Raw genomic sequence first — 14,375 nt, forward strand, 5'->3', positions numbered from 1 at the left:
CACAATCTCTGTGAGAGCAAGGGGGAGACCTTTATGGCGGGGTGGGAGGTTGAGGCAAATAGCCTGGCTGCTGATTACGCCCAGCCAGACAGCCGGGCGATTAGAAGAGCCCAGCGGGACGCGCTGTGCATCCGGGAGGCTTTGAAAGCTAGGTTCCTGAGTGAGCAGGGTAACCTGTGACTTTTAAGTTTGTGTACAGAGAAGCTGAACTTGCCCCCGTTTCTTTACCCACTAAATGTTCAGTATCCTCTCCAGTTACATACCCTGTTCCCCCCCTTCCAACACACGTTTAAAAATAAAATCACTTGAATTTTGTTAATGAACGCCGTTTTCTTTATTACTGTTTTCGCGGGAAAGTGTTGAACCTGGGACGCAGACTGTGGTGGGGAGCGGGTGTAGTGTAGTGATGCAAATGACGCTTCTAAACTCCAGGAATGACAGGCTCCGCAGTGGGACTGGTTGTTTCAACGGAGCCTGTCACCCCTCCTGTTCGGGACTCTGTGTGTGGGGGGGCTATGTGACTTTGTGGCAGGGGGAGGACGGTTACAGATCCCCTGCTGCGTGGCTCTGTGATCCAGGATAAGGACAGCTGCATAAGATCTCTAACTGCCCTCCCCCGCCACAAAGTCACAGAGCCCCCCCCCACCACCCACAGAACACTAAAACCACCTCCCAGACTGACCAGGGTAACTAGTGACTGCAATGTGTGTGTGCCCTGCTGCTGAACCTGCCCCCGCCTGTGTACCCTGGTAAAGGTGACTGTCCTGTCCAATTACCAACCCCCTTCCTCCCCTTCAGACAGACTCTCCTCTAAAAGAACATGATGGAAACAGTAATTAACAGAAACGTATTTTTTATTAGCAACTACACATGAAACTGGGGGGTGAAACTTGGACGGGGGCTTGGGTGAGGCGGGAAGGAAAGGACTTGTCAAATTTTGGGGAATGAGAGCCTTCTAGTACTAGAGCAGTCTGCAGGGGTGGAGTGAGAGTTTTCACGGACTCTGCCGCCCCTCCTTTTTTGGACTTTGGGTGAGGGGGGTATGGGACTTGGTGGCGGGGGAGGGCGGTTACAGATAGACTGCAGCGGGGCTCTGTCCTCCTGCCTCCGGTCCTGTAGAACATCCACAAGGCGCCGGAGCGTGTCCGTTTGCTCCCTCATTAGTCCAAGCAGCGTTTGAGTCGCCTGCTGGTCTTCCTGCCGCCACCTCTCCTCCCGTTCCATGTGTGATTGGTGCATTTGGGACAAGTTCTCCCTCCACTGGGTCTGCTGGGCTGCCTGGGCTCGGGAGCAGCCCATAAGTTCCGAGAACATGTCCTCCCGTGTCCTCTTCTTCCTACGCCTAATCTGCACTAGCCTCTGGGAGTGTGATGCCAGGCTAGGTTGGGAGACAGTCGCAGCTGTGGGAATGGGAAAAAGGGAGTGAATTCCTCAGAAAGATAAATTTAGTTGTGAACAAAGAACATAGTCTTTCTCTGTGAACAAGACCATGCACAGCACCTATCACATGCGCACGCAGGACAAGGTCGAATTTTCGGCCTTCGCATTCAGTGCCTGGGGTCTTGCAGTGCAGATCAGAGAAGCGGGGCAGGACACCGGAATTTGTGTAGCAGGCTGACATGGTAAGCCATAGACTTGTGGCTGCTTAAAACTTTAATAGTAGCACTGGCCTCCTTTCACATTGAAAGCAATGCCAGTCCCTGCTGCCAGCAATCCGGCAAGCATGAACTCTGCCCCTGTCCCACCCCCTTGCGGCTGTCCCAGGGAAAGATCCCTGTATGCTGCCCCTCTCCCGCCTCCACCGCGTGGCTGTAAACCGCTGGTTAGAGTTCTGTAAAGGAACAAGCAAGCAGTCCCAATACTAACATTCCCCTACCTAATTCAAAGCAGGTCACCATGAGCGACATCACTCTGATGAGGATTTCAGAGACGGAAAAAGAAAGGATGCTTCGGGAAAGCCTGCAAAGACCAGGGCCGTATGCCGCCATGTTCTGCAGGGCAATGATCCCGGAGTACTTGCTTGTCTCCTGGCGCAGAAATGTTTCCTACTACGGAGGACCCAATAAGGCCGCTCTCCCCAGGAACCTGATGCAAAGGCTTTCCAATTACCTCCAGGAGAGCTTCGTGGAGATGTCCATGGAGGATTTCAGCTCTATCCCCGGACATATAGACCGGATTTTACTGTAGCTGCACTGGCAGGGACTAAACGGTAGAGCGGCTTGGGCAGAACAATCATGCTAAACCGGACATTGTTAGATTTTTTTCAGTAGTTGCACTGCCAGGGACTGAACCGTTAAGCGCCTAGGGCAAAGTAATCATGCAAAACCCATTGTTAATATTGTTAATATTCCTGTTCTGTTAAAAATAAATGTTTACATGTTTAAAACACTTACTGGCTGATCCTTCCCCTGATTCTGTGTCCGGGTTAACGGCTGGGGATGGTTGGTAGGGGATCTCTGTAAGGGTGATGAAGAGATCCTGGCTGTCGGGGAAATCAGCGTTGTAAGCGCTGTCGACTGCCTCGTCCTCCTCATCTCTTTCCTCATCTTCCCCGTCCGCTAACATGTCCGAGGAAGCGGCCGTCGACAATATCCCATCCTCAGAGTCCACGGTCAGTGGTGGGGTAGTGGTGGCGGCCGCACCTAGGATGGAATGCAGTGCCTCGTAGAAACGGGATGTCTGGGGCTGGGATCCGGAGCGTCCGTTTGCCTCTTTGGTCTTCTGGTAGCCTTGTCTCAGCTCCTTGATTTTCACGCGGCACTGCATTGCATCCCGGCTGTATCCTCTCTCTGCCATGGCTTTAGAGATCTTCTCGTAGATCTTTGCGTTCCGTCTTTTCGATCGCAGCTCGGAAAGCACGGACTCATCGCCCCACACAGCGATCAGATCCAAGACTTCCCGATCAGTCCATGCTGGGGCCCTCTTTCTATTCTGAGATTGCATGGCCATCTCTGCTGGAGAGCTCTGCATCGTTGCCAGTGCTGCTGAGCTCGCCACGATATCCAAACAGGAAATGAGATTCAAACTGCCCAGACAGGAAAAGGAATTCAAATTTTCCCGGGGCTTTTCCTGTGTGGCTGGTCAGAGCATCCGAGCTTGGACTGCTGTCCAGAGCGTCAACAGAGTGGTGCACTGTGGGATAGCTCCTGGAGCTATTACCGTCGATTTCCATCCACACCTAGCCTAATTCGACATGGCCATGTCGAATTTAGCGCTACTCCCCTCGTTGGGGAGGAGTACAGAAGTCGAATTTAAGAGACCTCTATGTCGAACTAAATAGCTTCGTGGTGTGGACGGGTGCAGAGTTAATTCGATGTAACGGCGCTAAATTCGACATAAACTCCTAGTGTAGACCAGGCCTTAGACTTGCATAACGATGTGATACCACCACTCAGTGCTTGTTTCCCAAGCCCAAAAGCGGCGTTCCATGGTGGTGAGCATGTCCATGAATGCCACAAGCAATCTCGTGTCATATGCGTTACGCGAGTTGACATCATCGTCGGACTCCTCACTGTCAGTTTGTAGCTTAAGGAGTAACTCAACTGCCAAACATGACGTGCTGGCAAGACTCATCAGCATATTCCTCAGCACTTCGGGCTCCATTCCCGCAGACCAAAAGGGAAGACAGAGCGTGCAGTACAAAAAACATTGAAAGATGGCGCCAAACGTGGACGGAAGCACAGAGATTGCTGGGATGCGAAGCGATGCATCATGGGGCGTTGGGACAGGACCCAGAATGTCCTGCACCCCCCGCACACTTCCCACAAGCCACAGCGCCAGAATGGGAAGTGGTGCTCTGTGGGATAATGCACCGCTCCCAATGCCGCTGCAAGTGCCCCAAATGTGGCCATGCCAGTGCGCTTGCAGCTGACAGCATGAACGCATTGTAGCTCCTTCCCTACTGCGCTCTCCGAGGGCTGGTTTAACTCACAGCGCTCTACATCTGCAAGTGTAGCCATTCCCTGAGTGCATTCTGCCTAATAGATACATAGACAATATTCCTAACTTCAGATACAGCAATGATACATGCATACAGGTAGGATGATTACATTCAGTAAATCATAACCTTTCTAATGACACCTTGCATGACCTAGCTTGCACAAAATACATCATAATTATTATTATGATCTGATTATGGCATATCTCTATAAAGAACATGGGATGCAGTGTCTTACCCACGACCCCGGTGAGGTGGGGATTGGACAGGAAAGTGAGGGCAGAATTAGTTTTAACGAAGGCACCTTAACTTCACCCTTCCTAACTTTCTAACACATTTTGATAACACTTTCCAAGGTAGCGTGGGAATCTGCCACAGAGGCAGCCCAGTCCAGGGCTCTTTGGAGAACTTGAGCCTGCTAGAAATGCTAGTGGCGAAGTTCCAGTAGCACAGGTTTGTAAGTGAGCCATTGTCTCACCCACAGCGCTCTTAGCAAAGGTTTCTGTTTTCATCTGCCAATTATTCTTCTGATTGCTCCAGATGCATGCACGGGAAGGTACCATGGAGAGGTCAATGGGAAGGCATTGCGGGCTTGAGTCACCACTACGCTGCCTCTCAGGTAGTCATTTAGACAGCAGCTGCCACATGCCACCACTGTGATTTGGTAGCACATACCAGTGCCAGGTGCATGTAATAAATCCCTATATGACAGAGTTACTTGTGATGGTGGGGGCCAGGGCTCAGCAGCCCCGGGGCTCACTTCTGGTTTATATCTTGCACTCCTGCAAGCTCAGGCTTCAGGGTTTCAGCCTGCAGGGGTCAACTGGGGATTCACCCTCCCCCCACCATGTATTCTAATATTTTTTGTTAGGCAGGGGGGCAGTTTTTATCTTCTTCCTCTGAAGCAACAGGGTTGGCCACAGTTGGAGGTGGGACACTGGACAAGAGGAGCAGGGCTCTGAGCTGACACCGAGCAGTCTCTCTCAGGTGCTTGCTGGCAGGTCCATGCTCACATGGTTAGGGTCTAACTGATCACCATATATGGGCTTGGGAAGGAATGTCCCCCAGCTCCAGTTGGCAGTGACCTTGGGCTGGAGGTGGTTTTGCTTCCCTCTGCAGCATGTGCATGAGGGTCACTTGCAGGGCTTATCTGGGTGTATCTCATTTCATCACTTTCCTGCCAGTGCGGGGACCTCGGGCCCTGGTGCATCTCATCCCTCCTGTTCTCCGCCTATGGCTCATACCAATCCAGTCTCCTGTGGGCTGTCAGACTTTGGTCTCAGCTCAGTTATTGAGTTAGTGTGCGGGTGCTGGTGGCCTGTGATCTCCAGGAGGCCAGACTCGATGGTCTGGCCCCTTCTGGCCTGGAGTGCTGTGACTGTGCCAGGTCCAGAGCACTAGGGGATCCTGCCCTCCACTTCCGAGAATGATGGCGCAAGAACTAGGTATCAGTCCCCAAATGGGTCAGAACTGTGCATTTGGATCTGAACCTGAAGTCCGTCCCAGATTGGGAGGAGTCCGGTTCCAGGTTAGGAGGAGTCTGATCCCGCTGTGTGGTTCAGGGCCCAGCTCTGTTTTAGGCAGAGAGGATTAAAAAGAGGAAATTTTCACAAATGTCACACTCTGACCCCCTAAGCAGGTAAAAATGGGCGTGGGGCTTTTTGCAGAAATGTTGTGAAACTTTCCCTGGCTTTTGTCAAATGTCAAAATCTGAAATTTTGGCACACGCTAAAGTGGAGTCTGCGGAGGGGCTTCTTGGGGCAGCTTGGGGAGGGCATTTAAAAACCCATCTTTTCCTTCTAGCCTCTCTTGTCAAACTCTTGTAAGCACTCATCTGCTCCCAGCCCTCTCCCTCTCCCTCTCCCCCGACAACACTGGGTGTCAAAGCCTGGCAAGAGCCAGCAAAGGGGGGCTGGATTCCACGGGGAATTTTGTCCAGGTCAGACGGGCTCAGCTTCACATACAAAAGACACCTCTCCAGTGCACCCTGGCCTTGAACTCAAGCTGGCACTTCCTGGCTCTGACACCATCGCCCACACTGGAGATCCCAGGCAAGCTCCCAGGCATGGCAGGCTAGTACCCCACTGGCTCTCTTGGAGCAGGGCTGACAGAGCCTGGGTGCATGTGCCAGGGAAGCTGGCTATGGCTAGGGTTGCCACCTGTCCAGGATGGTCCCTCTTTCTGAGGTGGCTGCCCTGGGAAATAAGGGTGCTCCCTGCGCACGACCAGATCACCAGTTTGATGGATCATCCTGGATGTCTTGGGGCTTTCGCTACCTCCAAGGTGTCAGCCTAGCTATGGCTGTGATGACCCACCTGGAGCAGCCCAGGTGGGAAGGCAGGTGCCACAAGCTGTGGTGGGCTTGACTCCCTTGCATCTGGCACCCTTTGTGCTGGGGGAGCCCTTCACCCAAAGGAGACAGCAATCCCTCCCCCTTCCTCTGGGAGCTCTGCCAGGTAAAGGGAAGCAGCGAGCTACCCTGGCCTGGGAGTAGAGACTGATCGGGAGATGGGCTGGAGCAGCAGCATCCCACTCCCGCCCCGGGCTGGCCACTTCCTGGGTTTCACTAGCTCAGCACCCCCGCCTCCCATTGGAGCAGGTAGCACAGGGGATTGTGCTGGGACTCCAGGCTGGCTCCCTACCAACAGAGCCCAGAGTAGCCCTGCAGCCGGCAGCCCCTCATTTGTCTAAGTATGATTGCACTGTGACTTGGAGATGATTGGGGGAGCCATGGGGGGGCAGAGGGAATGGAGATGGGTGGGGGGTGTGACCATGGGAGGCAGAGGGAATGGAAAGTGGGGGGCAGAGGGAATGGAGATGATGGGCTGCATCCATGACACCTCATGGTATTTGAAGCCACCTTTGCACCCCCACTGGTGCTCCCAATCCTGGGCCTGGCTGTAGAACAGCCTATGAGGGGGGCCTTGGCGGTGCTGGGGTCAGGGTGGATACAGGTTCTAGCACCGGAACAGCAGGGCTGCCCCAAATCAGAAGCAAGGGGCACTGGCAGCTGGCAGAGCTGGGCCATCCTGCCTTATGCCTGGTGCTGGCCAGAGCGATCAGTCCCTCGCTGTTCCGAGCACTGCCTTGGGGCAGCAAACGCTTCAGCAGCTTCCTCGCTCTGAATGTTCTCGGGTGCCTTCATCATCCTCTCTTCCCCCAGGATCTCCACCCAGGCGGTGCTGGAACCCAGTCCCCGCCCATCAGCAGCTGTGTAGCAGTGCTCAGCACAGGATGGGAGGAATGATCCTTGCTGGGGGCAGTCGCACTCTGGCCAAGACGCTGGGGTTAACGCCTGCTCCCCACAACCAAACATGGGGATCTCAAGTGCCAGCTCGCCACCTGACTGCAAGGCAGGCCTGGCCCTCAGATGTCTCCCTCCCAGTCAGAGCCACACTGGGGGCTCTGCTGTGTTGCTGGAGAGCCACCTTGGGACCCCACCCAAGTGCTGGGGAGTACCAGTCAATGGGTGCCCATGTGATCACCAGTAGGTGCAAGGGGGGGTTGGGTCTGGATTCCACTTCCTCGGTGCTGCTGGCAGAGCATTTCAGGGGGAGGGGTATTGCACTGCTTGGACAGAGGCTCATGCCCCTCCAGCTGCACGCACCCCGAGCCAAACGGCCCCATCATGCCGAGGCAGTGCAGTGCGGTGGTGAGAGCACACACCAGGCAAAGAGTGACAGTGGTCAAGCAGCGGGTGTGCTAAGACCAGCATTGCCTCCTTATTTCCTTGTGCTCCAATCTGTCTGTCTGCATCCACTTATTGTCTCTTGCCTTGTACTCAAATTGTGAGCTGTCCGGGGCAGGGGCTGGCCTTTCCTTGGGTGTATGTACACACCAGGCTGCTGGTCCCTGACTGGGGCTCTCAGGCCCTAGCCCAGTACACCAGCTCCTCGGGCCACTGACATAACTTTGGACAAGGCATGAGGCCTCTCAGGGCCTCCTTTTGCCCACTTGTAAGGTGGGGAAAACCCTTCCCTGCCCCTAGGAGCATGGATTTGTTACAGTGCTTGTAGAGACAACAGGGTCTGACCACGCACCACAGCGCTTAGCCTCCTTAGCTGGCAGCTGCCATAGGCTTGGAGCCTCGGGGGGTCAGCCACCGCAGGGCACAAAGGCGGAGGGTTCTCTCATGTGGGTTGTGTGTGTGCAGCGCCCCCAAAGTGCTACTTGCCAAGGACTAGGGAGGCATGAGGGTGGGTGCAACTTGAACAGCAATGTGGTTTGTTTCAGAAGGGGAGGGTTAGGGAGACAGTGTTGCCTAATGAATAGAACACTGGACAGGACTCAGGACCTGGGTTCTATTCCTGGCTTGACCTACTCAGTGACCTTGAGCAAATCACAGCACTGCTCTGTGCCTCAGTTTCCCCATGTGTAAAATAGGGATAATGACCTTAATGTCTCTTGTAAAGATCTTGGGGAGCCACCCTGCTCTTCTCCTCACTAGTAGTACAGTATGGAGTTCTGATGCTCAGCGAGGGCTCTCAGCCAGCAGAGACCTGGAAAAGCGAAGAGGGAGTGGGCCAGAATGTTTTGAATTAATATTTGTTGGAAAATGGCCTTTCTCTGAAATCAAAATGGTGTGTACAGAACTCTGGTTTTGTTTGGAAACTTTCTGGTTGGGTTGGCCGGGGAGGGGAGAGGGGTTGTTTTTGGAAATCAGAAACTGAAAAGCATTGCCTTCTGGTTGGGGGATTCTTTAATTTACCCTTTTTTTTCTTCCCTCTTTCAGTGGCAAGCTCGGGGGAAGGCCAGGGAAGGGAGAAGTGGGTAAGAGATGGAGGAAGGGAAAAGGAGAAACAAGTAAAGAAATGAGACTTCAAAAGCACACGTTCAAACAAAAACAGTTTTGATAAACATTGTCCAAAGCTTTAAAAATTCCACACCTGTGCCCCCACTCCACCCCAGGGAATTCTCCAGCCGGCTCTTCCTAATTGCACCAGTTCCTCTGGTAACTAACATTGGAACCACTGACTTAAGGATGCAGTGCATTCAGCATCACCTATGGGAGGCAGTATGGCTTAATGTGCAGAGCAGGGGGCTAGGGTGCAAGAGATCAGGAAACTATTTCTGCCTCTATCACTGGCCTGCTGGGTGGCCTTGGACAAGGTACATTCCTGCTCCGTGCCTCAGTTTCCGCAAATGGAAGTAATGACACTGCCCTCCCATTTAAAGCACTTTGAGATCTACTGCTGAGAAGATTTAGACGGTGGAGGCATTTTTATCAATCTCCGCAGCCAGACTGAATGTCTTTGTAAATGATATGCGCCATAACAACAAGATACAGGCTGGATGCAAGAATCACTGGGTGGAGTTCTCTGGCCTGGGTTCTCCCAGGTCCCTTCAAGCCTTAAAATCTAGGGCTTCTTCCCTGCGTAGTGTCATGGTCTGTCTTACCAGTCTCCAGCTGAGAGACCCTGGGAATCCTGAGAGGGGGATGTCTGGGCTTGGGTTTAAAACCCCTTTATTCTGGGGCTACAGGAAGCCCCGAGTGACTGCATACCCTGTCAGCATCCTGCTAGCAAGCCCAGCTGCTTGGCCCTGGGCTCAGGCACTGGAGGCCTCGGAAAGCTTGGCGCTCCCTCTATTCTGACAAGGAACGTAGGAGGGTTATTCCAGGCAGTAGAGACGCTATTAGGTGATTCATTCTTTAAATCCCATGTACACGAAGGTGGCAATGCTGGGAATGTTAATCAAGGGTTTGTGTAAGAGCCCTGATCCCACTTTAGACTAACATCTCCCCCATTACCAGGCGGAATTCCCTCGAGGGGGTCAGGTGACTGTACTCTACACAGCCCACAAGGAGAGAACGCCCTAGATAATGGGGTCTGCCTCTTCGTGGTAATCTGGTTAGTAACATGTGATGAGAGATCAGGTCATTCTGGGGATGGGGGAGTACAATGGGAGGCAGTGAGGAGTGGGATGGACTGTGGGAACCTGGGGTGGGGGCTGGGGATATTGTGGGGTTCGGGGGAATAGAAAGAGGGATATAGAGGGGATGAGGACCTGGGGGATTGGTGGAGTGGGGGGAACAGGGGAGCCAGGATACGGCACCTCTGCAGAATTCAACCCCTGCTGGCTCAGCAGTGAGCAGAGGCCACTGTCACCCCCTGGCCGGTGTCCTCTGACCTTTGTGAAGGGCAGCCTGGTGGCCTCAGTCCTGTTCCCCTCTGGGCCAGGCCCCACAAAACAACCACACCAGTGAGCAAGAACCCCCCTGCCGGTCCCCCATGGGCAGCCTCATCAGAGGGGCCCAGAGCTGAATGGACCATGCAGCCGGGACTCTTCTCTCCCCACTAGAGCTGGCCCTGCAGGGCACAATGTAGGCACAAGGAAAGGGAGGGGCAGGGAAGCCTATCCTGTCATGGCCCAGGTTGCACCAGCCCAGAGAACAGAGGAATAATAAAAATGCACTGTTCTTAGACAACCCCTCTCAAGCACTTTCAGCACATTATCTGAGTGAACAATTACAACAGCCGTCTGTGGTCAGGGAGGGCTCCATATACATAGCTTGCTTCCCCTGCCACTGAAATGCAGCCACCTCTGGGCTGGAGCGTGACTGCCCACTTTGAGATCTATGGGTGGAATGTGCTGCTCTGATTACTGAGCCCAGTTTAGATCATTGTGTTCTGCTTCCCCCTTCTCTTCCTGTCCTGAACTGTTGTGTAGCGATATCTCAAAGCTCTTTACGAACGGAGGCCAGGATCATTAGCCAAAGCTGACAGATGGGAAAACTGAGACACATAACGACTTAGCCACTGGCCTGCTGAGTGACCTTAGGCAAGACAGGAATGCAGTCCAGGTCTCCGAAGTCCTAGTCCTTCAATGCCCACAGGTAGGCAGGCTCTTAAATATAAAACCCCCAGATGCATGGCAGCAAACCACAGCCTAGCCCAATGGAACTCTTTCTTCTGAATTAGCCTCCTGAGCCCCCACAACTCCCCCGTCAGCACTTAAGGCAGTGGGGAATCAGCCACTTACACCTGTGTGAAATGGGATGAAAAGCTGTTCTACCAGGCCGTGGAGAATCTGGCCACTGGGGTTTTTGGAGATGTCCCTCTCCAACACAGCCAGCTCAGGTGCTCTGCTGAGATCCCAGTAATGATTAGTCACATGGGCAAACTCTTACGGCTTCCTGATGGCACCAGAACCCACCCTGTGTGGAACAACTCCCTTGAAAGTTACTCCAGTTCATCTGTTATTCTTTGTCTAAACACCTGGGTGTCTTTGAGCCTGTTACAATCTGATCTATTTAAATGAATGACTAATAGATGGAGCTGGACTCTTTAATACTTCATTATGAAAGGTGCCAAGAATAGTATTAGCAATAAATTCTTAACAGCCGACGCTGTAACAGGCTGTTCTAAGACAGATGATTATTGTGTCATACGGAGATCAGGACGCCCACATCTGCACCTCCCCTGGTCTAATGTTACACAGAGTGCTGTACAACTCCATAAATACTGCCAGCTCCCTTGGGTGAATGGGCCCCAGCGCAAATCCACTCCTTCAGCAGTGGTAATTGGTCCCTCACTTTTGAAGGACGTTTTCCATCAGCAAACGCCGTTACATCAGAATCAGAACATTTCATGGGAACATGCTGATTTTGACGGGAAAGTGTCTGAAATTAAGATGTTCCATTTTGATGTTTTTAGAAATGAAAAATCCTGGTTTTCAGATTCAAAAGACTTTTGGGTTCCACCTTTTGTGTGTGTGAGAGAAAACCAAAGCCAAAATCAAAACATTTAAAAACTATTGAAATGAAACATTTTGATTGACCTAAACTTTTTTATAGATATTCAGTTTACAAAAAAATTGAGACTTTGACTTTTTGGCACAATTCAGCACAGGAAAGTTCTTCAAAATCTGAAACTTTCTGGGGAGGGGGAAACAATTTGTCAGATTGTTGAAATGAAATGTTCTGATGTTTCCAGATTAAAACAAACTGACATTTTGTTCAGCTTCGGAATGAAAACAAATATTGGAATTGCCCATGGAATAGAAATTCGCCAGCAGAGAGGCTGGAGATGGAACAGGCTGTTAAGAATAGACAATTCTCTTGCCATTCAAGGTGCTTCCCAGCAGGTCAGGTGTATGGCATGGTGATGGGGCAGCTTTGGGGGAACTTGTGTAATACCGACAGACCCCAGTTGTCGGTGGGCGGAATCGAACCTGGGATCTCTGCAGCTCAATGCATGAGCCTCTACCTCATGCGCTAAAAGCCACATGGCTATTAGCTAAGGCTGTACCAGACTTATTAATCTCTATGTGGTCTCGGTGTCACTAGAGGGGACAGAACACCACACCCAGGAGGTGTGTGGGTTACACTTGCACTGCACTGTACCAGGCCTGTGCATAAGCACAAGCCACTGGTCTCCAGATCTGCCCCCTTTGTTCAGCTGTCCAGTCCGGAAGTGTCCCATCAAAATGCTGAGCCCAGGTCTGCAGGATCAGGCCCCAAAGTGCTAGCTGGTATCCTCTTGATTACTGCATGTGAGGATCAGGGGAGGCAGCAGGGCTGGGGATTGAGTGAAGGCGACACCCAGAGCAAACCCAATCCCTGCCGAGAGTACAAGCACTGGGACTGAGAGGGGGAAGGGACGGAAGGGAAAACCTCCCAGACAGGGTGGCCAAAGGCCCATGGGAGCTGGGCTCAGTAATATCCATGGCTCTGCTGCCACTGACCAGCTGCCCTTCCCCAGCCCGACTCACCAAGTGAGGCTACTTTCACTTGTGTCTGGTGCCCGATTGCCACGGCATGGGACCATGTGAGCCTCTTAGGTCAGTGGTTCTCAACCAGTGGCCCGGGGCCCCCTGGGAGGCTGTGAACTGGTTTCAGGGGGGCTGCCAAGCAGGGACAGCATTAGACTTGCTGGGGCCCAGGGTAGAAAGCTGAAGCCCACTGCATGGGCCTGAAGCCCAGGGCCCTGAGTGCTGCCACCTGGGGCTGAAGCCGAAGCCTGAGCAATGTAGCTTCACGAGGGCCCATGTGGCATAGGACTCCAAGCAATTGCCTGGCTTGCTACCCGCTAATGCCAGCCCTGGCTTTTATATGTAGAAAATCAGTTGTTGTGGCACAGGTGGGCCATGGAGTTTTTATAGCATGTTGGGGGGGCCTCAGAAAGAAAAAGGCTGAGAACCCCTGCCTGAGGTGTTTGGGAATCCCTGGTGTCTGAGTTGAGTAAGGCTGGGTCCAAAGGCACAGAGCCACTGGGACTCCGCTGTTGAGACGGGCTGAAGCCAAGCAGCAGGGACGAAGCCAGAGCAGCCGTGAGGGTGGGGAGGGCTGTTTGTGGCTGGCTTTCACTAGAATCCTCAGAGAGTTTTTCTCAGACAGGCAGGAGCTAGGTACAAAAGGCTTGTCAGGGAACCAAATGCAAGGAGATCTCTGTGTTATGCCTTTTCCAAAGGGGAGTTTGGGTTGGTTTCTTTTTCCTGAGTGCCTTGATTTTGACAGCCTGTTTTGACAGATCAATGAAGACATCATGGAGGACAAGGAAACATCCCATCAAACACGGCTCCCACTCTGCCTCAGGGTAGGTGGGAGCTAGAGCAGGGCTCGAGGGGAAACCAGCCTGTGATGAGGAGGAAGAGCCATCCCATTTGTGTTGTAATGTTGTTTGCATTCTACTGAGAGGGAAACTGAAGCATGGAGGGGCGTGGCCTGGTCACCCAGAGAGTGAGTGGCAGAGCTGGCAATAGAGCCCTCGGTCATATGGGTGGCTCTCCCTGCTGCACAAAAGCTCTGTATATCCCTGCCACTGCATAGCACAGAGGTGCAAATCCACTGCGGCTTTGCCCATGGCCCCATGCAGGGGGATGCTCTTCCCTCCATATACCTCTGCCCCACTTCAAAGCTCTGGCAATGGAGGCAGGCAGCCTGACTCGGGCATGTGTGACCCATGTCAGGTGGTCAGTGGGTTACAAGAAGATCCTGATCCTGGTCTGTATGTTCTGGTTTCCCAAAGAATGTCAGGTGAGTCTGAAATGAAAGCCAGGGACGCATTGGGCACTGAAGTCACTGGGAAATGTATGGGCAGATGCCATGCCAGGAGTAACGGAGGTCTGCTGAAAACAGGCGTTAAAGTCTGTATCAAGGCAGCATTGACAAGCAGGCTTCCTGTCAGACAACAGCTGTCTGTTCACCCCTCTGTCAGCATGTACATTGAGCATCGTAGCTAACAAAACAGCTACACCACTATGTAGGAAGCCAACAGGGGCATGTGTGTGTGTGAGAGAGAAAGTATTCAGTATTCTTGCAGGCAAGTTAAAGAAGTATGAGCTGGATGAATGGACTATAAGGTGGATAGAAAGCTGGCTAGATTGTCAGGCTCAACGGGTAGTGATCAATGGCTCCATGTCTAGTTGACAGCCAGTATCAAGCAGAGTGCCCCAAGGGTCAGTCCTGGGGCTGGTTTTGTTCAATATTTTCATCAAT

Source organism: Terrapene carolina, unplaced genomic scaffold, assembly GCF_002925995.2.
Source record: "Terrapene carolina triunguis isolate 2854851 unplaced genomic scaffold, T_m_triunguis-2.0 Scaffold67, whole genome shotgun sequence".
Lineage (NCBI taxonomy): Eukaryota > Metazoa > Chordata > Testudines > Emydidae > Terrapene > Terrapene triunguis.